At 44.4% G+C, this 27,271-nt stretch overlaps 1 long non-coding RNA gene across 1 annotated transcript; it reads left to right on the forward strand.

Annotated features, from left to right (window-relative positions):
• Positions 1 to 3,826: 3,826 nt before the first annotated feature.
• LOC148109733 (uncharacterized) lies at positions 3,827 to 27,251 on the forward strand. The gene is made up of 3 exons (XR_015725100.1): positions 3,827 to 3,940; positions 25,360 to 25,529; positions 27,053 to 27,251. It is a non-coding gene; the product is annotated as an uncharacterized LOC148109733 (long non-coding RNA).
• The last annotated feature ends 20 nt before the right edge of the window (positions 27,252 to 27,271 follow it).

Here is a 27,271-nt window from a genome sequence, read left to right on the forward strand (position 1 = left end):
TGTATAGTCTCATCTTTTGTAAGTAGGGGGCTGAGACGCTCAGATGGAGAGATGCCCGGGCTCACGCAGGAGTTCTAATTCTCAGTCTGGTGACCTTTCATCAACCATCTGTTGCTTTGGGGTTTATGCATTGGGATGAGGCCACCATTTGATCCAAAAAGACAAATTCAGGTGCAGTGGGGCTGTGATACTGGGCCTCCTGCTTTGAGATCTTTTCTGAACTTCCCTCCATCTTTCATTGTGTCTAGGATCCCTCGCTGGAGTAGTGTTCTGTGGTCTAAACAGGGCACAGACTTGAAATCCAAACTCAGAAGAAAACCGTTCAGTTGAAACCAAAATAGATCCAGCCGTGTTGAGAGCTTGCTTTATCTTCAGCCCTCTTGAAGCTGACAACTTAAAACTTTTCATAAAGATATTTTCCTCTTAAGCAGCCAACTGGCAACACTTATTTTTAAAAGAAGATGTTTTCTCTTAAAGAGTTCAAAACAGAGTTGGCTTGAGAGAAGTGAATAGTGCCACTCATTCACCTGTTACTGGCTATTGGCTGAGGTTCCATGAGTACAAATTATTTAGAGAATACCAAGTGGTAATGGACATGACTCTGGCTGTGAATTGAGAGCTCTACCCGGGGCATTTCTAAGACCAGGAAAAGCTGTTTAAATAAAACCAAACAAAACACTTCTTAAACTTACTACTAACTATTCCAGTATTTCACACTGTTTTATAAAGACAGATCCTGGTTTAATATTGTTTAAGACTATGGAATGGACAAGACCCACTGCCTTTTATTGAGCAACTATTACACGCTGAACCACTGTTAGTGCTTCATACTCTCAAACTCTTCAGGGAAATATTTTCTTTTTCACTGTATAGATGAGGAACTTCAGATGCAGTGAAATTCACCATTTCAGGGTGAAGAGGTATGTGCCTTGCTGAGCTGGGGCTCAACCTCAGATCTCCGCTCTCTCCAGAGTTATCTGTTGTTAGTGTTCTTTCCATTGATCAAACTTAGAGTCCCCCTCAAGACAAATCCTGCGGGGATCTGAAATTTCAGCGTAGAGGCTTCTTTCTCAAGAGAGCCTCGAATGCATGTTTGAATGCACATAAGAGCCACTTATGTGTTACGTTTGAATGCACATATGAGCCACTTATGTGTTACGTTTGAATGCACATAAGAGCCACTTATGTGTTACGTAACACATGCATTCACCAATTATTCACTTATTTGCTATCCACGGAGTGTGGGCATATTCCCGCCACTGTGCTAGGTTCTAAAGAGGGGCCAGAAATGTCTTCAAGCAGCTCAATGCCTGAAGCTGGATTAGGTCAAGGTTTATTCTTTCATTCTTTCATGCATTCATTTTAAAAAATTTGTTCATTTTTTCTTTAGTTCGTTCATTCACTTGTTGCCTCTGGGTGTCCAATTGCTTCAGGAACAATTATTGAAAGGTCTATTGATGTGGTTTTGCATCTCTGTCAATAATCAGTTGAGTGTCTTTGTGTCGTCTATTACTGGGGTCTCTGTCCCACTCCAGTAACCCATGAATCTATCCCTGACCACTACTGCACTACCTTGATTACTGCAGCTCCTTGGTAACCCCGATCGCAGGGAAGAGTGATTCCTCCCACTTTATTTGTCTTGTTCAATATTGCTTGACCTGTTCCAGGGCTTATACCTTTCCATGTAAATTTTAGAGTAGTTTTGTCCAAATCTAAAAAAACTTTCTGGAATTTTGATAGAGATTGCAGTAGATTCCAATCCATTTATTTAAGTCTTCTTTGCTTTCTTTTGCCAATCGTTTATAATTTCCACCAAACAAATTCTGTACTTGTTTTAAGTGCATACTTAAATATTTTACTTCCGTTGGGACAATTGTAAATGAAATTGTGTTTGTAATTTGGAACATTTTTGGTGTTCATATGTATAAATATGACTTTCTTTCTGTTGATCTTGTATCTTGTGACCTTGCTGGAATCACTTATTAATTCTAATTTATTTCTCTTGTAGATTCCTTGGGACTTTCTATGTAGAAAATCATGTCATCTGCAAATACAGGAAGTTTTCTTTTCTTCTTTTCCAATTTGTGTGCATTGTGTTTCTTTTTCTTTTAAAATATTTTATTTATTTGTCAGAAAGAGAGAGAGAGCATAAGCAGGGGGAGTAGCAGGCAGAGGGAGAAGTAGGCTCCCTGCTGAGCAAGGACCCCAATGTGGGACTCAATCCCAGGACCCTGGGATCATGACCTGAGCTGAAGGCAGATGCTTAGCTGACTGAGTCACCCAGGCGTCCCTGTATTTCTTTTTCTTGTCTTATTGCAGAGACTAGACCTTCCAGTACCCCCTTAAGGTGGAGGTGCCCTTAAGCACCTAACACCAAATGCTGGGGAGGATGTGGAGAAACCGGCTATGCATACATTGCTAGTGGGAATGCAAAATGGTATAGCTGCTCTGAAAAACAGTCTGGCAGTTCCTTAAAAAACTAAACATGCAACTATCATAGTACCCAGCAATTGTTCACTGGGCATTTCTTTCAGGAAATGAAAATTTATGTTCACATAAAATCAGTATATTAATGTTCATTGCAGCATTATTTGCAAGAGCTGAAAACTGAAAATAACTCAGATGTCCTTCAATATGTAGACGATTATACAAACTCTTATTCACACATGCCATCATAGCCATTATATAAGCATCAGCAACGAAAAGAACTATTGACACACGTCATGTCACAACTTGGATGAATCTTTAGGGGATTACGTGAAATGAAAAAAGCCAATTCCAAAAGGTTGTGTACTGTATGTTTCCATTCACATAAGATTCTAGAAGTAATATTTAAAACAGATTAGTGAGCCAGGAGTTAAAAGGGGGTTGGATGGGTTATGGGTGTGACTGTAAAGGGGCATCATGTAGGAACTTTGGGGTGATGGGAATGTTTTGTATCTTGACTGTATCAATGTCAATATCCTGGTTGTAATATTGTACCACTGTTTTGCAATGTCATTGCAAAATTGCAAACAATTGGGGGACAGTAGGTAAAGGTACATGAGATCTCTGAATCATTTCTTATAATTGAATGTGAATCAACATTATCTCAAATTAGGGGCGCCTGGGTGGCTCAGCTGGTTAACCATCCAACCCTTGATTTCAGCTCAGGTCGCAGTCTCAGGGTGATGGGATTAAGCCCTGAATCGGGCTCTGTGTTCTGCAGGGAATGTGCTTGAGATTCTCTCTCCCTCTGCTCCCCCTCCCCACACATAGGCTCTCTCTCTCTCAAATAAATAAATAAAAGCTTTAAGAATTATTTGAAATTAAAAGTTTAATTTGGAAAATCCTGTGTCTGAATGTGATATAAAATTGTACGATGCAAACATTAATTATAGTTTTTACTTTTATCACCGTTACTAGTACAAGTAACATTATAGAGAGAGGTTATAGAGAGTAAACATGAAGTAAAGAATGAGAAAGAATTAAAAATACATATACCATCACAAAGCCTTGGGATGACAATTTTGATCTGTAGTTGGAAATGGAGCGAGGCTGGCTGGAGAGTTTTCTGGGGTTGGCTGCGCTCTCCTGAGGACGCCACGAACATTCCTAGTTCATGGGAATAGAAGCTGGTGAAAGGCGGGCTTAGGGTGCCCATTCTTAATTAAACCACAGGAGGAATGCTAATAAAGTTTGTCCAGACATTTCCTTCCTAGAGTAAGGGAAGGAAGGTACGAATAAACAAAGGCATACATGCATTCAAGCGCAGTAGTGACATCATATGACGGACTCTAAGAAGTATGGGCTTTCGGAGACAGTAAGTAAACACAGAGACCCTTAGGCAGGGAGTGACCCGAGAAAACCACATCTCATGCCGGTTGTGCTGTGAAGACAGAGAGTGGACAGGAGCAGATCTGAGGGCTGAGTCATGAACCAGGGTTTATGCGGAATCCAGGTAAGAGATGAAAGGGGCCAGGAGGTTTCTGTTTCTGAAGGAGAAGGGCTGTTTCTTTTTTCTTTTCTTCTTCTTCTTCTTCTTCTTTTTTTTTTTTAAGATTTTATTTATTTATTTGACAGAGAGAAAGAAAGCCAGTGAGAGAGGGAACACAAGCAGGGGGAGTGGGAGAGGAAGAAGCAGGCTCCCAGTGGAGGAGCCCGATGCAGGGCTTGATCCCAGGACTCTGGGATCGTGCCCTGAGCCGAAGGCAGACGCTTAATGACTGAGCCACCCAGGCGCCCCAGAAGGCCTGTTTCTTATAGGTGTTTGTAAACAGGTAAAGGAGGGAGCGGGTCCTTTGCATGTGGATGAGATTGTCTGGGGTTTCTTACAATGTAGGAAATTAATTAAGAGGAATCAATTAAGAGGCAGGTATTGGAAGAACTAGAAAGGGAGGTGGGTAGTTAATGGTTGGGTGGCATCCAGAGTTAAGGAGTCAGGTTAATCTCAGACAGAAAAAATACTGTCTCTTCCTCTGAGAGATAAGAGGACACATGAACAATGAAAGGTAACCCAGGGAAAGGCTGAAGTTGGGTCAAGTAGGCACTAGATGAGATGGGAGCTCTAGAACAGTGTTCTACTCCGTCTGTTCTTCTTCTTATTTTTTAAAGATTTATTTATTTATTTATTTATTCATTCATTCATTCATTCATTCATTCATCCACTCATATGAGAGAAAGAGAGGAAAAGAGAGAGCAGGAGCAGGGTGAGGGGTATGGGAGGGGCAGAGGGAGAGGGAGAAGCAGATTTCCCGCTGAGCAGGGAGCCTGACATGGGGCTCCATCCCAGGACCCTGAGATCATGACCTGAGCCGAAGGCAGATGCTTAACAGACTGAGCCACCCAGTTGCCCTTCCGTCTCTTCTTCTAATGGTAGAATCTAGCTTCTTCAAAGGTGCTCCTGAATATTCCAGTCTGAGACGTTCCATTCAGTGGAAGGGTGAAAAATCAGAAGAGGAATGTCTCCCAGTGGACTAGGACAATTCATTTTTCGTTTTTGTCCTTAGTAAATTAAGTGACATTAAGAAAGTCAATGCCATTTCTCATGTTTGCATAGCATTTGCTTAGCTGAATAATTCTCCAGGGAGTGAGTTTCTTCATGAAGAAATTGATGAGAGACATCATTAATTCAGAAAAGCCTCTCTCCTCACCTGTCTGATATTCCCACTTCATATATTCATTCAATATAGAAGCCAGAACTCAAGTTTTATTGCCTTTTTTAAGAGTTGAAGACAACATAGACCAAAATAGAAGGGTTACAAAATAAACCACTGACGTTAGAACCTGGATTTCCTGGCTACTACTGAAATTCCCTTTTATGATTCCTTGAATCAGTAAAATGGTTTGGAAATGACTCCAATTTAATGCAGTCATGCTCAGATTCTGGTTGTTGACTCCCCCCCAGTGAGTAAGTCCAGGGACCTCTGGCGTCTGGACAATAAAGAAATAAGATCCAATGGGGTTGGAGTTGGTAAAGGTTTCAAGGTCCAAGTAAGAGGCATGGGGCCACACTGTGAAACTGGAAAAGCCAGTTGAGGAATGGATTTTGGGAAAATGAGTTCAGGAGTGAAGAAGTAGAGGCTGGCAGGGGAGAGAGTGGGGAACAGGTATGGAGACTTTGAAAGGCTTATGTGTATTGGGTCCTCCTTTGGATTTTTTTTTTTTTAATCCACACAGTAGACCCTGCATATAGAAGTCTACATATTATGTGCCTGCAGTTTGCCAAATTTGTTAATCGTGGCAGAGAATAAAGGGCATAATTCTAGAGAGCGTTAAACACTTGATTTTCAGGTTCTGTTGTTCTGTTATTTGGTACAGTCGGGCAGATTTGACTCAGTCTTGGACACTCGGGGTAAATGGGACTGGGCTGACCTCTGCCACAAATTCACTGGGTGACCTTTCATATTTCCTTTCTCCTCTCTTGGCAAAGGAAATGAAGGTATTAAACTGGTCCCTTAGGACCTATTAATTTCTGGAATGCTCTCATTGTTTCTGGACCAGAGAGTCAGGCTAAGCATAGCCGGTGAATTCCATGAACTTCATTTCCTCTTTCCCCAGCTCCCAAATATTTCAGCCACCTTCAGGATGATCTGAAGCATCACCAAAAGGGGCTCCCTCCTCCCTCACTTTGATACTCCCCAAGGAGATGCAGAGAGCCAGCAGCATTTCTATCCTCACCGCTGAGAGGACATATTTTATTTTCCCTATGTGCTTAAATTCCTCAGCGCCAGCCTCATGAGCTGGGGCGAGAGGCAGCTGTGCCCAAGATTCAGGCAGAAGGGGTGGCTCGTGCCTGCTTTTATTTCTTCCTGATTTGCACAGGATGCCCTTGTCTTGACATCACGCTCTAGTGAGTGGTCTCTGAGGTCTCCTGGTGCAGGGAACAATTGCACAACTGGACAAGTTATGCTGAAGGGAATGAACACATAAGGAGATGGGCCTACAACCTGGGATGGAGAGGAAGTAGTGAGCACAACAGAGAGATGGTACACGTCACACTGTGGACCCAGCATCCGTGGCATAGCACAAATGTATTTTAGGACAAGTTTCAGCTTATCCAAACACTTTCTTCTGCGGTACCCCATCACCTTACTCCAAGAATACAAATGCAGTGATTTTGAGCTTATGCCACATATCTTTAATTTATATTATAAATTTTTATAACTTTAAATTGTCCCTTGGGCAAGATAAAATTCTCACCATTTAACAAAACCAAAGAAAATCTTTAATAAAGAGATTTGGATATGCATATCCCTCACAATTGCCCTCTCCAAGCCTCCAGAAATAAATTCTGTCCTGACACTATTGATAGGGCAATTCTGGTCAAGTTGCTTTCTCTCTCTCTCTGGACTTCAACTCCCAAATTAATGAATTAATTTAATCTCTCATTTGTTCATTTATTCATTAAGTTTCTATGGAGTGTCACCTATGTTCCAGGAGCTGGAGAGGGCAAGTTGATATTTAGGAACTGAATCTCGCCCCGATTGTTAAGGTTCAATATGTACTTAGATTTTGTATCTAGTTCAATCTTCAGTTGAATGATATTTTTAAGGTTTTGATTGGATTTTGTATTAGCCAATGACTTTTGGCAAGGTAGCCGTAGAAATGAACTACAACTTGGTACAAATTTCAGGTATGTCTAGTTCTACAAATTTCTAGATATATTCTGGAAATGTCCCTAAAGGTAGTACTTGGAAGTCTCATTGGAAAAAATTCTAGAAATAATGTATTCCAGTCCCAACATCTTCTGGTCAAGAAAATGGAGTACAGAGAAAGTTAATGATTCTCTCTGGATCATATACGAATTTGACCCGTATCTGTTACGTACGTACGGGTCTTTTGGTTCTCCATTCCATGTTTGATTACTCTACTTTTCCTTATTGCAGAACCTTTTTGTTTATTTGTTACCCTGAACTAGAACTAGAGATGGATTGTCTAAACGCTTTGCTCTTCCAAATAGCTGTCTAACTATATTTATAATCTATTCATTCTAACAAAATGGAATGGCAAGTTAGGGTCCCATTGTTGATAGGGGATTTATCGGGGCGATTGGATTATGTTGGATGGGAGTTGATGAGATGTTCATTATGACTCTTCTAACATTTCTGAGTAATAAGAATTCATTCTAAATTGAACAGACTTTATGAATGACTTGAGGATGACCATTTAATAGGAAAAATAAATAAGAATTTGCGTGTCATGGGACGCCTGGGTAGCGCAGTCGTTAGGCCTCTGCCTTTGGCTCAGGGCGTGATCCTGGAGTTCCGGGATCGAGTCCCATATCAGGCTCCTCTGCTGGGAGCCTGCTTCTTCCTCTCCCACTCCCCCTGCTTGTGTTCCCTCTCTCGCTAGCTCTCTCTATCTCTGTCGAATAAATAAATAAATAATCTTAAAAAAAAAAAAGAATTTGCGTGTCTTCACATGAGGGAGGTCTACATTTTCATCTTGGTTTCACTCTTTATACTTGTCTGAACTTAGGGGAGTTACTAAACTTTTCTGAAGTTTCTTTCTCAAAAATGTCCATAGAACAAGGTTGGTGTATTGTTTTTTTTGGTTTTTTTTTAATATTTCTGAGAAAGAGAGAGAGAGCAGAGTGAGAGCACCAGTGGGGGGGAGGGTCGCAGAAAGAGAGAGAGAAGCAGGCTCCTCGGTGAGCAGAGAGCCCCATGTGGAGCTTGATTTCAGGACCCTGGGATCATGACCTGAGCAAAAGACAGATGCTTAACCAACTGAGCCACCCAGGTGCCCCAAGGATAGTGGATTAGTTTCCTCAATCTGCTGTAACAAACCATCACCAATATGATGGCTGAAAACCGGAAAAACTTATTCTATCACAGTTTTGGAGGGTAGGAGTCTGAAATTCAGTGGGGAGTGTTCTTGTTCTCGGAGCTCTATTTGAGAATCCATTTCTTGCATCTTTCAGCTTCTGGAAGTTTCACTGACGTTCCTGGGCTTGTGTTCACCTCGCTCCAATCTCTACCTCCAACTTCACAATGCTTTTTCCTCTGTATGTCTATCTCTGTGTGTTTATTATGAGGACGTTTTCATTAGCGTTAGGACCCATCAGATGATCTAGGATGATCTCCTCAAGATCCTCAATTGAATTACTTCTATAAAGATTCCTTTTCCAAATAAGATAACATTCACAGGTTCTGGGGATTTGGAGGTGAGCATATATTTTTGGGACCCATCATTTAACCCACTACAGAGTGTGTGAGGATTAACTGTGTGAGCCCACAAGTGTTAGTAGTCTTCTAGCCCAGCATTTAGCAAAAACCTAGTTGCCTAGTTTTCTTTAAAAGCAAAACCTGTTTTCTACCTAGATAACTTGGCTAATGTTGAACCTGAAAGCAGTTTCCTCTTATTAAGCAACTGCTGTGAAGCTGGAATCTTGCACTCACTGCCTGACTTAATCTTCACAACTGTAAAACTAGAAACCAAGGCTCAGAGAGGTCCAGTCCCTTGTGTGGTTACAGTCTGTGAGTAGCAGAGCCTGGAGTCAATCCGTGGCTGACCTGCCTATTAACTGCGGTGTGCCAGGCTGTCTTTCTCACTTGGGAAACTAACCCATGGAACAGACCCAATGCTCGAATAATTTGGGTTCCTTGAAAAGTATTCCTCCCTGAATACCTTCAGGTGTATAAATAAGGGTTCACTGCCTGCCTCCTTATTCCGATTTCCAGACCCCCTTCATTCTAGATGGGGAACAGACATCTGAAAGCATTCTGAACATTTTCCTGAAATGGTTATGCATCTTCTAGCTTCTGAGCCACCTGTGTGTGTAATATGATTAGACTATTAATCGAATTCTTAATAAAAAAAGTTTTCTGAGAGAGTGCACGTAATGAATTATGGAATACTTGCTTTCACTTGCCTCATCTTATTTAAAAACATAGAGCACCATGATTAAACCTCTCTTCCATGAGCAATTGGGCTTTTCAGAAGAGGACTCCATTGAGATTTATTGAAGGGTCGGGAGGAAGTTCTAATAAAACAGTAGACTGCGGAATCTGCAGCTCAGGGAATTGAGTGGATGGAAAAAAGCATGCCGATGTCTGTGAGTTCTGAGACTTGGGACAATTTTCACATCTGGTGATTCCTCTCTGTATTAGTATGGTTATCTTCATTCTGTCTGTGGGACCCAACAAGTGCAAGGGAGGTATTTGTGAAGATGGGAAGCAATATTGCTTTAGACTAAAAGTCCATCTTCCTGGAATCCTTTTGGCCTGAACTAGAGAGAACCACCCCCAGAACAAGGCAGCAACCATTGGCTGAGCTCTGCGTACGTCAGTGAAATGTTGGATGGCTCCAATTGTATAAGGAGCTGAGCCGTGCACTTCTGCAGGAACATGGATGAGTGGAGCATGTTCAGAGAAAAGAGAGCAGGATTGGACAGTAACTGGACCAGGTTACAGAAGACAGTCTTGAAAAGTATATTGGTGGTTGTCCAACATCCAAGTTCAAGAATCTGAAAGAGTAGCCAATCTGCTAAATCTCAAGGGAGAAAATGAGGACAAAAAGAGGTGAAAGACGCAAGAAGACCACACAGGGTAATATCAACATCTAGCACGGGGGCTCCGCGTGGTTGGACCCAATAAATACTTGCTCCCTTCATAAATGAAAGAATATACATGGAAGAGGCTTTGGTATGAAAAGATGAGGCTTGGAGTCAAGTAGATTCAGCTTTGGTCTGCCATTACTTAGCTGGGGGTAGTTGGTTGAGTGCCGGTAAGCACTTCGACTTGATTCCTCTTCTTTAAAATGAGGACAATGGTATTTAGCTCCCCACACTATTGTAAGAATTAAGATTAGACAAGATCAAGCACGGGAAGGCACTTTTTGAGACATGGTTAGGTTTGATAAGAGCCCATGGGGAGGAGCTGAGGGGGGATATTCATGAGCAAAACAAGAGCAGATGTGGCCAGTGTCAGAGCTGCTCAGTCAGGGACACTTCATGGTGGGTGAATGGCTAAGACCGGGTCCACCAACAGCACCACGAAGTCATTCACGTGTGTGAATGATGACTCTGGGCTATTCAGAAAATGTGATGATGTGGCATTTTTTTAAGCAAAAACAGAGACATGTGGAATGCATTAGGGGACTGTTTTGTAAAAGCTGAGTTTTTTAAATTTGAATTTTTTGAATGTCTTTCATTTATTTTGTTACTTATGATTTAGCCCTAAACAGGATAAAAATCAGTTTTTTAACAAATTTTCCTGGGTACAGGGCTCTTCTCCAACTGAAGACTGAAACCTTAATTGTCCCATGGGCTGGTTGGTGTCCGCTATGATTTTGTGAGGCCAAACACTGACCCAGCGGAATAAACAGTTTCTGTTCCATGAGTGTGAAATTAGAAGAAGATAATGTTCATTCTCAATTGACATCAACTTACAAAACCACATGGGTTTTTTTGTTTTCCCTTTCAATTAACGCATGGTCAAAGTTAAAATGGAATCCAGGTCAAGGTGAGATGGTCAAAATTCACGTGGCAGCCAGCATTCCTGACGACTCTACCTTCCCAGACTCAACCCCTTTCTTTTTCTTTTTCTTTTTTTTTAAGATTTTATTTATTTATTCGACAGAGATAGACAGCCAGCGAGAGAGGGAACACAAGCAGGGGGAGTGGGAGAGGAAGAAGCAGGCTCATAGTGGAGGAGCCTGATGTGGGGCTCGATCCCATAACGCCGGGATCACGCCCTGAGCCGAAGGCAGACGCTTAACCGCTGTGCCACCCAGGTGCCCCTCAACCCCTCTTTCTGCTTAGACCCTGTATCTCAGAGTTTTTGGCAGCTTCCTTCTGCCGCCCTATTGGCTCCGGAAAGCTTTTCTTGACCCTGGTGAGCTGACTTAGTTCTTCCTTTTCTGTCGTGTTTACGGGATCGCCTGCCCAATTCTATTATTGCACAAATAAAATAACCGTAGTTCTCTCTTGCCGAGTGCCTAGGATGTAACAGACACTGCATCAAAGCTTCTGCGTCTACTGACTCAAGAAATCCTTTCAACAACCTTGAGAGAACATGTTATTTTCATTTTACAGGTCTAAAGCTTCGTGGGTTTAGGAAGCTTGCTAATAATCACTTAGCTAATGAAACGCAGAGCCAGAATTTGAATGAAGGTTTGTCTGAATCCAAAGTCATTTCCCTCAACTTTCGCATTAAACTGCGTCTCCCTCCACTAGGCTGTGAAGATTTTTCAAGGCAGATCGAATCTAATTTACTTCTGTGTTCCCCACAGGGCCTGGATTACATTAGATGCTCAGGAAATTTCTTTAGTATCATGAATGGTGCTTCTGAAACAGACGGTTGCTAGGAAGAAGCTGAACACACACACATACACACACACACACACACACACACGCAGAAACAGAAACACACACAGACACGCACACAGAGACATATATACAGACACAGAAACGCACACACAGACACACAAAGACAAACATACACAAATACACACCTGCATGTGAACGTGTCCCATTAAGGAGACTTTCTGTTTACAGCCTCACAAAGGAGTATAGGAAGTCTCTGAGGTCTGTCCGGAGGGTCCCGGATAACTCAGGGATGCGCTTTCTGACCGGCACAGTACCTGTGATGGGGACAGGCCTGCGGCATGAACGAAGCTGCACCACCAGCCCCTTGCACCCAAGGGAGCATGTGCTTTCAGGGTGGTTGGTAGCTGGGAGATTTCCCTGGAGAGTCGGGGACTGAGGCTCCCAGTGAGAAAGAAGTAGGTGTGTTTATGGGTAAGGCTATCTATACACATGCCCACTTCCAGCACCAGGGAGCAAAAGCAGGGTGCACTGGAAGGGTGTGTGGAGGGTAGGTAGGGGAGGAAGAAGGTACTCTGTTCAGACAGAGCTCAGCCTAGGTCAGGGATGGACTCCAGGTCGGGTTGGAAATTTCTTTTATTGCTGAGCAATTTGCTTGGTTCCTTCTCAAACTCCTTCTGACACTTGATTGGGTTTTGTCTCAGCCTCTGCCACCATTTCTCCTACCTTCATGGAAGCAAACAAATGAACAATAAAGTAATTGTTGGCTGGTGTATCAGTTTCCTAGGGCTGCTGTAACAATCGAAAATGGGTAGTTCAAAACACCAGACATGTATTCTTTCCCAGTGCTGGAGGCCAGAGGCATAAAATCAAAGGGCAGGCAGGACCTTGGGCAATTTGGGGGCTCTAGAGGAAACAGTCAGTTTCATGCCTCTTCCAGGGTCTGGTGGCCCCAGACGTTCCTTGGCTTGTGGCCACATCACTCCAATGTCTACCTTCACGGTCAGATTGCTTCTTCCTCCTCTCCTGTCTTTCAGGGTATGTGTTCTTGCATTTAGAGCCTACCTCCATAATCCAGGATAAACTGCAATGATCCTTTCTCCAAATAAAGCAGCATTCACAGCTCAGGGGGTTCAGGACATGGATATAACATTTTGGGGGCCACAATTAAGCCCCCTTCAGTGGTATGACTTTATCAGAATTACCTGGAAGCATGTTCAAAAGACACATCTTTGGACTCAGATTTAAAAGACATGGAGTCCAGGAATCCGAATTTAGTACATGGAGTCCAGGAATCTGAATTCTGTACATTCAGGGGAATGATTCTGATAGCTCAGCCAGATTTGGAAAACCCTGCCTCGAACTTGTACCAGTACATAATTAATTGAAGAAGTCTCCAGAATGATTTCCTAAAATACAGATCAACAGCATGTCTCTTCTCAGATTCAAGCTTCCATTTCTCCATGTCCCTTTCAACCTCCCTCTTGACACTCCACGTGCAGAGGGGGCTCTGGCCATGCAACGCTCTTGGCGATCTCTGAAAGTGCAAAGGCTTCTCTTATCTCAAAATCTTTATATTTTCTCTCCCCTCCATTTGGAACGTATCCTCTCCACCTTTAGCTTTACTTAGTCTTCTGTCTATTTCAGTGTTTATTTCAGGTAACTTCTCCCTGGTCCCAGGTGAGTTTGGGAGGCCCTCCTGTTCACTCTCACCAGCTCTGAGTTCACATCCCCATCACAGAACTTAGCACATTGCTTAGCACATTGCAGAACTTAGCACATTGCCATTCTCTCTGTCTCTCTGTCTGTCTCTCTCTCTCATTAGACTGTAAATTCATTGAGGGCCACAACTGGTCTCACTCACCTTCTTTCTCTAATACTTGGCAAAGTGTGTCTGACATAAAATAGGGGTTCAGTACGTATTTCCCATGGAATGAAGAGTGAATATTACTTATGTAAAGTTTCCCTCTCTCTCAAAGTCTTTACCAAATTTTCTTAGTGTGCTCCTTCCAATGAGAATTTTGTTTAAGGAGACAAAGCCCACTGAGTTTTGGGTTGCATTGCATTAAAAACAGAAGTCTTCCCCCCCCCATTGGTGGCTCCATATCCTTTTCATTTGAATGGGGTTTTTAAGTTTATGGAAAGCATTTACAAATTTCATCTCATACCAGTCAAACGAGGTAGGCAGGGTTATTAGTACCTCTATTTTATAGATGAGAACGTAGACCCTGTTAGATCAGTTGGTTTGCCCGTGGTCACCCAAGTATCAGTGATGAAACCCACATTAGCTGGTTGAAAGCCAGCAGAATTTGTGCCACCCAAGCTTGGAACTAAGGATGCCTGTGAAAAAGCATATTAAGCAGATGTTACTGGGATCAAACTGACCTGCGGTGAGTAGAGAATATGCAGTAGCAGAGACCATCTGGATGATGCAAAGGGGGACTGAAGGTGGGTCTGAGGGGCCCATGTCTATGTGACCCAGCCACCCCTCCTTCCTGTGAGGGCACAAGGATCAAAGCAAAGTGCTGTCAATGAAGTGTGGTGTCTAGTCAGATCAAGGAAGCATGTGGCCTAACACATGTGTATCTTTATGTCACCAAATCTGAAGATCTGGAGTTAGAGAAGAAAGGGAGAAGGGAACTGGTCTACCTGAGGTCAGGTTACCCCTCCAGCCAGATGCGGGCAAAGCAGCAAGAGCCACACCCATGTTACAATCTTACTACACACAGTCACCCACCCACTGGTGGAGCTGACTCAATGCATGACCAATTAGATTAGCCCCATTCGCTCCTTGGGAGAGGGACAAGAAGGGGGCATACTGGGAGTTTCCCCAACACATGCTGGATCGCAATGGCCAGTTCAGCAATTCCTTCAGTTCTGGGGAAGTCAGTACCATCAGCGATAGTGTACCGGGTTCTCCTTCACAACTGTGCCATCAGTGACAGAATAGGGTAGGGGACTGGGAAGCAGAGGTTTGATTCCATGTCCCTTGGGGCCTTGCAACAAACAATATCTTGGTTTCTAGAGCTATGGTCTTGAAAATGGGGTGTGCTCACTCAGGCAGTGCTGAGGATGACTCATCTTAATGGAAAGACATTATTGGAACTTCTACTTATTCTTACCTTATACGCGCTCCTTTTTAAAATTTTTACATTTTTTCTTGTCAGTTCAATAATGGACATAATATTTTGGGTACAGTAGTCTGAGCATATAATTTATAAATGAATGTATGTAAAAGAGAGGTACAATCAAATCATTTATAGATTACTAGCCTAGAAATATTAATCCAGTCAACCAAGGATTCCATCTAAGCCAGGCTGGAATGCTCTAATTCAGTGATTCTCAAACACCATTCCACAAATCTGCTTTGATCTGGCTTTATGAGAATAACTGTTAAAAAGACAAAATTTCAGAAGCCCCTTCTAGAAATTCCATAGGTTTGGAGTAGGAGCCAGTCATCATTTCCTATCCTCTTACAGCTGGTCAGTACATAGCTAAGGGGACTCCTTTCTGGGCCTTGGCTCTCTTATACAACAGAGCCATGGGCAAAAAGGAGTGGAAGACCTCTCGAGACATGTTGTGATTCTATTAATTTGACTGACATGGATGAAAGGGCATTGTGCCCAGCGTCCAGAAAGCTTCATGCAGATTTCTGCGTTTCCATTAATTTACCCTCTGTCATCGCATCTGAGCATCTCGGGTTCCTTATCTATCAAATAGAAATAATGAAGTAAGTGTTGCATTTATTCAGCGCTTACTATATGTCAGTCATTCTAAGCAGTGAATGCCTAGCAACTTACTTAATCCACAAACCCCAGGACGTCACTCATGTTCACTATCACCATTTCGTAGACAGGGAAATTGAGACAGAAAAGACGAAAGGGTTTACCTAAGGACACACAGCTAGTGAGTGTTATGTTCAGGTTACAGACCCTGTGAATCGGTCTTCGGAGCCTTTGTTCTGAATCACTGTGGTACCAGCAACATGCAATAAATTAGACTATAGGAAAAATGGCTGCCACACCCATGAATAGAATCCCATGATTCAAGAACTCTGTAATTTCAAACTAAGGGAGAACAGGAAGCTCTCTACACGCCTGTGGGATTTTCTGAGTCAGATTCACCTAACGGCCTGAGTGGGTTCTGTGGGATGGAAACAGAGCTGGACATAGGGCCTGGATTCTAGCCCCGCCCTGTCGTAACATCAGACACCCCACTGTCGCGCCCGTTAGCTGTTCTATCTGTACAACATAGAAAGTGCTGAGGCTGCTTCTGGCACTAAGGAGTTCTTCTGTCCCTGATGCCTGTAGGTAAAAAAAAAAATTTTAAGTGCTCATTTTAGGTAGAAACAGTGACAATGCCAGTCACAGACAGGTTGGCTTTGCAGGAAGGTGTCCAAAATGACTGCCTATAACCATGACCGAGGCCAACCCAGGCCACATCTGAAGCCTTGGCCATGTGGGTGTCTGCGCATTGCCAGCTCCCGCCAGCTGGTCTCTGTGGGGTCGTGGGGACCACAGGGCTTTAGGCAAGTTCAGTTGGTAGACGGTAGGGCTGTTGGGAGAAGCCAGGAGCCTGGCACGTTTAGCCAGGTAGCCTGAGGTCTACGGTTTCCTCTTGGGAAATATCCTGTGGTTTAAAAATGATTTTACTCTGGGGCTCTCTCTTCCTTTTATAAAATCCTTTGTCCAGTTTTGACAATGAGAAGGAGATTCAAACCTCTGTGAGGGATAAGGAAGAGTCATAAAGGTAACGCTGTGACTTTGAAGAAAGAGATAGTCAGAACTCTGCCCTGAATTTGAGCTTGGGCGGGTTACTTTTCTCTTCTGGACTCATAATCCTTATAAGTTAGTAGCATTTTTTTTTTTAATAAATGGAGAAAGAAACAGGCCACAGCTCCTACCATCACCTCACATACCTATAAGACAGGCGTTATTAGGCACACTGCTGGGGATGAAATGGGGCTCCGGCACTTCGCTGACATAGCCCAGGTCACCCAGCAGGCAGGTAAGGAGACGGAAGGTAAGGCCAGACCTTCCCGATTTTCTCTGGGGCTTTGTCCACTGCACCCTGGCTGTCTCACTGGAGCTGGCGAGGTCAGCGGGGCCGTAGCCTTGCACCAAGCCCCATCTTCCCTGTCAAGGAGGGGTCAACGTGGGAAGCTGTGTCATTTGACACAAAGAGTTCTTTCACCAGCTGCCCCCTCTGAGGACCACCCAGGACAAAGCTGGTTTCTGGCACAGCTGGACAAATTTAGGTCAGATCTGTAGAATTTCCCGGCGGGGTAGTTGGACAATGAAGCAAGCTCCCGAGCAAAGTTGTCATTCTCAACTTCGGAGGATGTGACAATCACAGCGATTTGCCCCTGCGTCTACACGGCAGAGGCATTCACTCCACCACCCCACTTGGGGCCTTGATGCAAATGTGGCCCGAGGAGAGAAGAAGTTGCCTGGAGTGGGAAGAGGTGGTCAGTCTGCAGGTGTTTATCAAACCCAGCGCTGTCTAGATGCCAGAGACCGAGCAACACGTGAGCAGAGTCCTCGTCTGGACAGAGACTTGATCCTGGTGCGGGAGGACAAAGCCTCAGGTGAGTCAGCCGGTCTCATGTACCGGGACAAGGGGAAGATCAGCAGACAGCGGGATGCTCGCCGTGCTCCAGGCCCTCTGCCTCAGAGGAAGGATCCGTGGAGTTGGGACCCACAGGATGAAAAGGCAACCCCCGGGCGGACGTACAGGCAAAGAACATCCTCGGGAGAAGGAACGAGAAAGGAGAAGTTTGAAGCCAAGCAGACCCAGGACTGTACATTCCACTTGCCGGCTGACTAGACCTCTCAGATCTTAAAGTTCTTTCTTTCTTGAAAAAAAAATTAGTTTTATTACGGCGGTGTAGGTGACATACGATGTTACGTTAGTCTCAGGTGCACAACATCACGACTCGACAGTTCTGTGCATTACACAGGGCTCCCCTCTGCGGGTGTCCTCACCATACGGTATTACAGCATTATTGACTGTATTTCCTTACTTTTCATCTCCATGGCGTCTTTGTTCTAGAGCTGGAAGTTCAATCCCCTTCGCCCGCTCTGCCCATCCTCACAGCCCCCTCCTCCCCGGCCTTTGCATCCACCAGTTTGTATTAATGAGTCTGTTTCTGTTTTTTCTTTCTTCATTTGTTTCCCTCAGAGCTTTATTTTATTTTATTTTATTTTATTTTATTTTACTTTTTAAAAATTTTTTTAAAAGATTTTATTTATTTATTTGACACAGAGAGACAGCCAGCGAGAGAGGGAACACAAGCAGGGGGAGTGGGAGAGGAAGAAGCAGGCTCATAGTGGAGGAGCCTGATGTGGGGCTCGATCCCAGAACGCCGGGATCACGTCCTGAGCTGAAGGCAGATGCTTAACGACTGAGCCACCCAGGCGCCCCTCAGAGCTTTATTTTAAAGCTGGATGTATGTATGTATTTGAGAGAGAGAGCGAGCGAGCAGGGAGGGGGAGGGGCAGAGGGAGACAATCTCAAGCAGACTCCCCGTTGAGCTCGGAGCCCGATCCCAGGCTCCGTCCCAGGACCCTGAGATCAGGATCTGAGCCGAAACCAAGAGCTGGCCGCTTAACCGACTGAGCCACCCAGGCGCCCCGGCTCAGAGCTTCCATTTCTTTATCTGTAAATGGGGACAGGACCAATACCTGCTTCGTTGGCTTGTTGGGAGGATTACATGAGGAAAAATACAACTGACACCCAGATATTCTCTGATGGTAGCATTTGGGCCTGTGGGCGTTTGGGCTGAACCTCTGTACAATCTGGAGTCAGAGTGGAATGAATACCAAATGGGGAGTCAATCAGACCGTGAATTTGGGGCAGCGGATGACTTTCTCCAAGGGAATGGTTCTCTTCAAGCCTCAGTTTCCCCTCCTACAAAACCACTGCACTTTCCTCTGAGAGCTGCTGAGAGGATCCCACTTATTTATTCAGTGATTGCCTCCTGAGTGCTTACTGTCTGCCAGGTCCTCAGCAGAGAAACAGCAGACCGCCCCCCCACCCCGCCCCCAACAACTCTCCTGGAGCTTTTGGTCTAATGAGGAGTAAGAGACAACATAAGAAAATGCAAACGTGAGGAAATGTACGTGAACATTCCTCCCAGATAGCGGCCGTGGGAAGCCGGGCATCCAAGTCAACATTTACCACCCGCAGGTAGGGGCGAGCCCCACAGCAGCCCCAGGACCGAGCTGTAGTCATGTCTCACGTCTGTTTCCTCCCCTGGGTTATGATGTTTGCTCAGAGCCGCCACCAGGTTTATTCCTCCCCAGGACGCAGGGAGAAAACAGTTTGCCTTGCAATAGGCTAGCCCTGCGTTAGGAATTCATGGTCGTGTCCTGGCCTGGGCGTAGAGGTCGGCAGGACAGGGACCCACGCTACGGGAATGGGAGGAATGTGGTAGCTTGGCCCCTGGAGCAAAGGTGAAGTCAATTTATTAGCAGAGGGGTGTGTGCCAAGAGTGGGCAAGTTGCCGGACGGGACCAGCACAGTGGATCCAGGCGGTGGACCCGGGCAGTCCATCGAAGGCCGGAGAGTGTAAGCTGCCCCCGAGCCGGGGGTGAGGGTAAGGACACTCCAATTCAGGTGTAGGGGCTCCCAAGAAGGCGAGAGCGGTGGCGTGTGGGGTGGCAGCCATGGGGGGCGCAGCACCAGGATCTCCCTTCACAAAAGAATGGCGAGTCTGCTGCCAGCCCCCTTTCAAGATCCGCCTCACTTTTCAAGTCAAGGCTGTGCTCTTCCCGAGCAGCCGCCAACAAGGACTGTGCATGGCTGTGTACCAGGGTCGGTCCATCCTTCCCCACACAGGACGCATCTCATAGCGCTCCTCGCTCTGGAGCTCCTTGTCGGGTTGGCCCAAGGGGTCAGAGCTGCACCTGTTCATGGCTGGCAAGTCTGCGTCGGGCTCCGAAGGCTTCAGGGCTCCAACCCAGCATCCCCCCAATCTTCTTCCTCACGAGCTTTCCCCCCTAAACCTCTGGAACTCCTAACCCCCTCCGGGGTGGGCTTTTCGAGCATCCAGCTGACACAGGTCGGGACGGGGCGGGTTATAAGCGGGCACCTGCCGCTGTAGCTGGCTGTGCGGTGGCCCGGCCAGCTGGACAGATCGATCTTTCCGCATGCCTGCCACAAGACAGCAGGATCTACAGCAAGCCTTCCAAGCTTTCTCCTTCTCCAGTGTGGCTCTTGGGGCCATCTCTGCCTCGCGGAGGTGCGGAACTAAGTGATTTTTTTTGTCGGACTCAGAATGATTTCTAATCGCACTGTATCTTGGTATGTGGGGCTCTTCTTGCAAGACAGTTTAATTTTTCAGAATGCTGGAGCCAGAAAGACCATTCCTGTAATTATTCACTTATTTGCCATTAAAAACACCCTGTGTCATTTGTCTTTTCCTCATTTGCCTAGGTAGCAAGCTCCCGATCAGTATTCAGTGACCGCATCAAGCGTTTTCCCCTCTGGGCAGCCTGCCCCATGCCTTTGGCAATGGTGGAGCCTTCTTTCTTTTTCCAGCGTGCTCAGGCAGACATCTGGCATTTCTGCTTCACCCTCTAAACTCTGACTTCTTAGAGGGCAGGAAACTTGGACTCCTAGAACAGTGTCTGACACAGAGCGAGTGGGGTTTTAATAAATGCGTATATTTTTAACATAAAGAAATCCAACATTAACTGAGGGCTACCATGTCGTGGGCCTATGCTGCGTGTTGAGAAATGAAAGTAAGACCCAGTGCCTGCCCTTCGGGAACTCGCAATGCAGATGTCGAGGAGGAGGAGGTGAAAGCAACAAAGTTTAGAAGAAAAACAACTGAAATGTATCATCAGTAATCATACAATCAAATCAGTAGTAATAATAATCAATAATCAAATCCCAAGTGCTGGTCTCTCCTTAGCAAACAAGCCTGCTATTGCAATGTAACATCTGTTTTTGGAGTCATAAACCCAAACTCTGCTTGGGAACAGCTCCTTCCCACCCTGTCCCCACCCCCACCCCCACCCTGGGCCACCTCAAATATTCTTTTTTTTTTTTTTTAAAGATTTTATTTATTTATTTGACAGAGATAGAGAGAGCCAGCGAGAGAGGGAACACAAGCAGGGGAAGTGGAATAGGAAGAAGCAGGCTCCTAGAGGAGGAGCCTGATGTGGGGCTCGATCCCACAACGCCGGGATCACGCCCTGAGCCGAAGGCAGATGCTTAACCGCTGTGCCACCCAGGCGCCCCCACCTCAAATATTCTTATTCCATATGCACAAAATATATGTATTTCCCAGTATCCCTACCCCCAGGAAAGACCATGATAATTAAAAAAATATTGATCAGAAAGAGGAACCTAAGAAAGGAGAAAAAGAAGTTTTCACCGTAAGCTCCGGTGTTTGCAGTCATAAGTAATCAGCACACACTTCTTCGTGCTTCCATGGATGATTGCTACTGTCTGGTACTTTATTTTCAAGAATGCTTCTCACCTTCCCAGGCAATTAAAAGCTATAGTTCATGCTGATTATAGCTTTATTCTAGGGGATCCATTTTTTAACCTCCCCAAACAGTGCATATTTCAACTTCGGATATAAATGATATAATTTCATTTGATGGCGGTATTGAATGTCTTTATAAGAGCCTGCATGCCGTCATAGCCAGGGGGATTATATACCAGGGAGGACTGTGAAATCAATTGAAGAGTAATCTCCTTGGAAGAACAGTGCTGCTGTCGGAGGTGGTGTAATTGACTGTTCTATAATAAGGAGCAGAGCTCAGGCAGCATTTGGATGGAGAACTTTCAACCATAACCTTGTATGTCCCCCAAATTGGTGTTGGTGCCCTGTCCTGTTGGCGCCGCATGACTGCTCAGCACAGAAAGGGCCGGGGCTGCCTCCACACGGGCCACCTGCTTCACTTTTCCTATAGACCACTTGTGACCTTGACAGCGGCCTTGCAGGGAGGCCCTGGTATTATTCCTACTTAGCTGGTCAGTAACTGGAGGCAGAGGGGTAAATTGGCCATGATCACAGGGATGGTAAGGGGCGAAGCTCATTCCTAGCCACTGGTTTTTTGTTTGTTTGTTTTTCATGAAGCAACATGAGGATTCATACTCTAGAATATTTTGCATAAAGCATAAGATTCAATTTAAATGCATATGAAGATGACAATTTAATGGGTACTATGATCGTACAGCTGTTTGGTCCTTATGAAGAGAACTTGATCCTTTTCTGAGAATGAAACTCTTTTTCGACATGCTTTCACCATAATTGCTTCTTTACAGGAAAGTTTTCTGTGCACCTATACATATCATCTGCTCTGCCTGACATGACCTTCTCCCTCTACCCCTGCCTTCTGGTAAATTCATTGTTATCCTTCCTAAAACCTTCCAGGTACGGGTCATCACTCTACCTCTGCTCCCGAAGAGTCTGCAGGGCTCGTCACTTTGAACTGTGTCTTCATCACATGCCTTAAATCCTGGTGTCTCTGGCCAGTCTGCTTCGAGGTCCAGGACTGGGGCTCATTCACCTCCATTGCCTCCACAGGGCCTGTGCACAGTGGGTACTCAGTAGGTGCTTGAAGCAGGAAAGGAGGGGCAGAAGGAGAGAAGGAGGGAAGAGTGTGCACCCCCTTCATCTGTGAGGATTCAGAGATTAGACCAAAGACAGTATCACCGGGTCTTTGAAGCAAAAGGTGGCCAGGGTGTGGGAGACGAGGGGTGACCAGTGTATTTCAGGGTCTGCAGGAAAACTGAGAGCCACAGGACAAGTTTATTCTCCAACCAAAGAATTGGGGCTTAGTTCATAGCTATTGACCAAATTCCAGGAGGACAGCCCCATAGACTGTCTATTTCGGTGGGGTTGTTATCAAGCTCCTGGTGATAGAGCAGCAAGGGAAAGCAGTTCACACCCCAGAGAGTGGCCTGCATTCGTGGGGGACGTTACAAACACCAAGTACCAGCGGAGCAAAACCCCCTCCTTGAGCACTCTGGGTGTGAAAGTGAAGAAAGACTCCATCCCAGAGTCCTCTCCGTGCTGGACACCGCTGTGAGGCCCTTTACTCTTGTGTATGTATGTGTGACACAAAAGCCACTCCTGAGATGGGGATTACCATCAGCCCGGTTTCTTCATGAGGAAAGTGACGTTCATAGAGCCTCCTTGAATCACTGTCGCTACTGAGTGACGTCTCAGTTCACGCCCAGATCTGCCTGATGCCAGGGTTCTTTCCAGTTTCCCATTCAATTTCTTTTCTGGAAACGTTTTATTTTCTTTCCTAATTCTGGAGGAAGTGCAGTCATTAAATATTCAGTTATAAAACATCCACCCTCCCCCAGTTCAAAATGTATTTTCCATAGTCTCCCATGGGAAGACATTGTTTAGGGCACTTGCCCCCCAGAGCCATTTGAAGTGGGCTCTCTCTTTAGCGTGCCAACGGTAGAGCTGGGGCTTGGACAGAAGGAAGAGAGAGGATGGGAGCACAGTGAACATAGATGCTGGGGCCTGAGTCTGCCCAGGGGGCAAGGGTTCTGAAAGGAGGTGCCCTAAAAGGCCAGTTCTGGTATCCAAGATTTATAAAGAACTTCTCAAACCCAAGACCCCAAAAAACAAATAATCAAGTCAAAAAATGGGCAGAAGACATGAATAGACACTTTTCCAAAGAAGACATACAAATGGCAAATAGACACATGAAAAAATGTTCAACATCATTAGCCATCAGGGAAATTCAAATCAAAACCACACTGAGATACCACCTTACACCAGTTAGAATGGCAAAAATTAACAAGCCAGGAAACAACATATGTTGGAGAGGATGTGGAAAAAGGGGAACCCTCTTACACTGTTGGTGGGAATGCAAGTTGGTACAGCCACTTCAGAAAACAGTGTGGAGCTTCCTCAAAAAGTTAAAAATAGAGCTACCCTATGACCCAGCAATTGCACTACTGGGTATTTACCCCAAAGATACAGAGGTAGTGACAAGAAGGGGCACATGCACCCCAATGTTCATAGCAGCAATGTCCACAATAGCCAAACTGTGGAAGGAGCCAAGCTGCCCTTCAACAGATGAATGGATAAAGAAGATGTGGTCCATATACACAATGGACTATTACTCAGCCATCAGAAAGGATGACTACCCATCATTTGCATCGACATGGATGGAACTGGAGAGGGCTATGCTAAGTGAAATAAGTCCATCAGAGAAAGCCAATTATCATATGGTTTCACTTACATGTGGAACATAAGGAATAGCATGGAGGACATTAGGAGAAGGAAGGGAAAACTGAAGGGGAGGAAATCAGAGAGGGAGACAAACCATGAGAGACTATGGACTCCGGGAAACAAACTGAGGGTGTCAGAGGGGAGGGGATGGGGGGATGGGTTAGCCCAGTGATGGGCATTAAGGAGGGCACATACTGCATGGAGCACTGGGTGTTATACGCAAACAAAGAATCATGGAACGTTACATCAAAAACTAAGGATGTGCTGTATGGTGACTAACATAACATAATAAAAAAAAAAGAGAGAGAGAGAGAGACCAGTTCACAGGAGCCGGAAACCGAGGACAGGCTTCTGTAAGATCAACGCCAGGTGCCTGGCTCCATCTTCGTTTTCTTCGTTTTCTTGACAGTCATAAAGCATTTGGCTCTTGTTGTCATTTACTTTTATTTTCCTATAACACTTTTTTTTTCCCAAAGGAAAGTACAATGTCAGTCCAAGAGTGCTCTCAGAGTATAGAAAAAAGTGATTTCGAGGGGCGCCTGGGTGGCACAGCGGTTAAGCGTCTGCCTTCGGCTCAGGGCGTGATCCCGGCGTTATGGGATCGAGTCCCACATCAGGCTCCTCCGCGATGAGCCTGCTTCTTCCTCTCCGACTCCCCCTGCTTGTGTTCCCTCTCTCGCTGGCTGTCTCTCTCTCTGTCAAATAAATAAAATCTTAAAAAAAAAAAAAAAGAAAAAAGTGATTTCGAATTGTCTTGGGTTTTGTTTGGTGGCCCTCAGAGGTGGCATGAGTTGCGCGGACTGTAGGGGCGTCGGGTTTAGCAAACTCGGTGGCTCTCTTTGCCTGCACTGTCAGCCACCACCAGGACAGGGGTTGGCAGATGTCCCGAGGGCTCCACCCACTTTGAAATAGCGTCTCATTCGTGCCAGTTGAGATAAGCTTCATTTCACAGGTGAGGAAAGAGCTCCGGAGTACTAGTGGCCCGAGGTCCCTGAATGATCTTGTTCCGCTCTCGACAGTTCCCGCTGAGGAAGCTGAGGCCCAGAGGGAGACGGAGGCAGCGCTCAGCTCTCGCTCGAGATGCTGCTGCGTGCTTGGTCGCTTAAGCTGTCAGACATCACTGGCTTCTGGAAGGCTGGAATAAGAATTCCCCGTGTCAGTTTCTGAACCTTTGGGCTCAGAAAAAATATAACGTATGTTTCTGAGCTTTCATGCTAAAATTATTTTCGTATTCACCACTAATCCCCTCATATATATATAATGTAGAACTTCAGTGGGAGATTTCATACGTGCAATGTGCTATGTGCTGTTTGTGCAGATGTTCTGGGGGCAAAAAGATGCTATCAGAAGGTGGTAATTTTCCAAAAAAAATGATATGTTCACATTCTTTCCTTAGGATAAATACAACTGGATCAACTCACACAGAAAAAACGAGTACATATACCTTAGAAATTGTCATGGATTGAGGTCAGAAGATCCTAGAATGTATGGATTCTAGCAAAACTACTGCCAACCCCCCCCCCAAAAAAAAGCACGCATTATTCCTGGAGCTCTGTCATCTCACAGGTAATGAATGCTTACAGTATGTAAGCCCTTGGGTTAGGCCCTAAGCACTGATTTGGGAAGAAATACCAGGGACGGATACTGTTCCTTGCATGAGACAGGAGATCTGATCGTACGATTGAGACAGTATAATAATAAGTAAGTCATGCTGCCAAAATATCAGCCTTTTCCAGGTTAATTTACAGAATTAACACAATTGATATCATATTCAAGAGTTTTTATTTTTTTATTTTTTTAATGTTTTTTTTATTATATTATGTTAGTCACCATACAGTACATCCCTGTTTTCTGATGCAAAGTTCGATGATTCATTAGTTGTGTATAACACCCAGTGCACCATGCAATACGTGCCCTCCTTACTACCCATCACCAGTCTGTTCAAGAGTTTTTAAAAGACAAAATGTTTCTGAATTTCATCTTGTTAACAAACAAATAGGAGTAGATAAGAAATGAAAAACAAAAGCAAGATGTAAGACTTGAGTTGATCATATGTAATAATTTCTTACACAGCCACAAAGTTAAAACAGCATTGTGGCTGCACAAAATTGGCATAGAAAATATGGTGCAGAAAACAACAGTCAAATGACTCCTAGTGCAGATAAGAATCTAATATGTAATCAAGGATATGTAATAGACAAAAGGGAGGATAAGTTCTTCATTAAAATATGCTTATAAATTTGGCGAAGAATGTTTTTAAAGTTATGATCTATGGAACATAAGAACTAGGAAGATCGGTAGGGGAAGAAAGGGATAAAGAGAGGGGGGGTAATCAGAAGGGGGAATGAAGCATGAGAGACTATGTACTCTGAGAAACAAACTGAGGGCTTCAGAGGGGAGGGGGGTGGGGGAATGGGATAGACTGGTGATGGGTAGTAAGGAGGGCACGTATTGCATGGAGCACTGGGTGTTATACGCAACTAATGAATCATCAAACTTTACATCGGAAACCAGGGATGTACTGTATGGTGACTAACATAATATAATAAAAAATCATTAAAATAAAGAAAAAATAAACTTACGATTAATTCTTACCTCAGACAGGTCATATACTAAAATATATTCCTTTTGGATTTAAGAATTAAATCCACAACACACTTATAATTTAATTGAATATTTAATTGTTACTGGACTCGGAAGAGTTTCCATAGCAATTGGAAAAAAAATCATAAAGAAAACAGATCTGAATATATACAAATTAAAGTATTTTGCATATCCTAAAACTTTAAGATTCAAATTGAAAAAGCCAATGGGAAAACATATCAAAACAACAAGGATCAAATAAAAGACATCAGGAGGGATTTCAAAGGAAAATAAAAGAATTGGTAAACTAGTAAAAAAAATGTTAAGCCACATTAGAAATCAATACACTGATAGTTATTGAATAATATTTATGTTTGGGAAAATACTTGAGATACAAACTTGAATATATGCATATGGCAAGATGAATATTCAGATGGTGACATTGTACATGGTTTTAGTGCCTTCTTTTTTACTTCCTTCTCTTTCTCCTTCTTCTTTTTTTTTAGGTCGGCTCCATGGCCAGAGTGGAGCCCAGTGCAGGGCTCGAACTCATGACCCTGAGATCAAGACCTGAGCTGAGATCAAGAGTCAGACACTTAACCGATTGAACCACGCAGGCACCCCTTTACTTTACTTCCTTTTAAAAAAGATAACAAAAAACAGACATTAACCGATGGTTAAGAAAGAAACTACCTGCATTAAAAATAATAAACCAAAAAGGAAAT

Source organism: Ursus americanus, chromosome 7, assembly GCF_024610735.1.
Source record: "Ursus americanus isolate L20-20 chromosome 7, mUrsAme1.1.p, whole genome shotgun sequence".
In the NCBI taxonomy this organism is placed as follows: Eukaryota; Metazoa; Chordata; class Mammalia; order Carnivora; family Ursidae; genus Ursus; species Ursus americanus.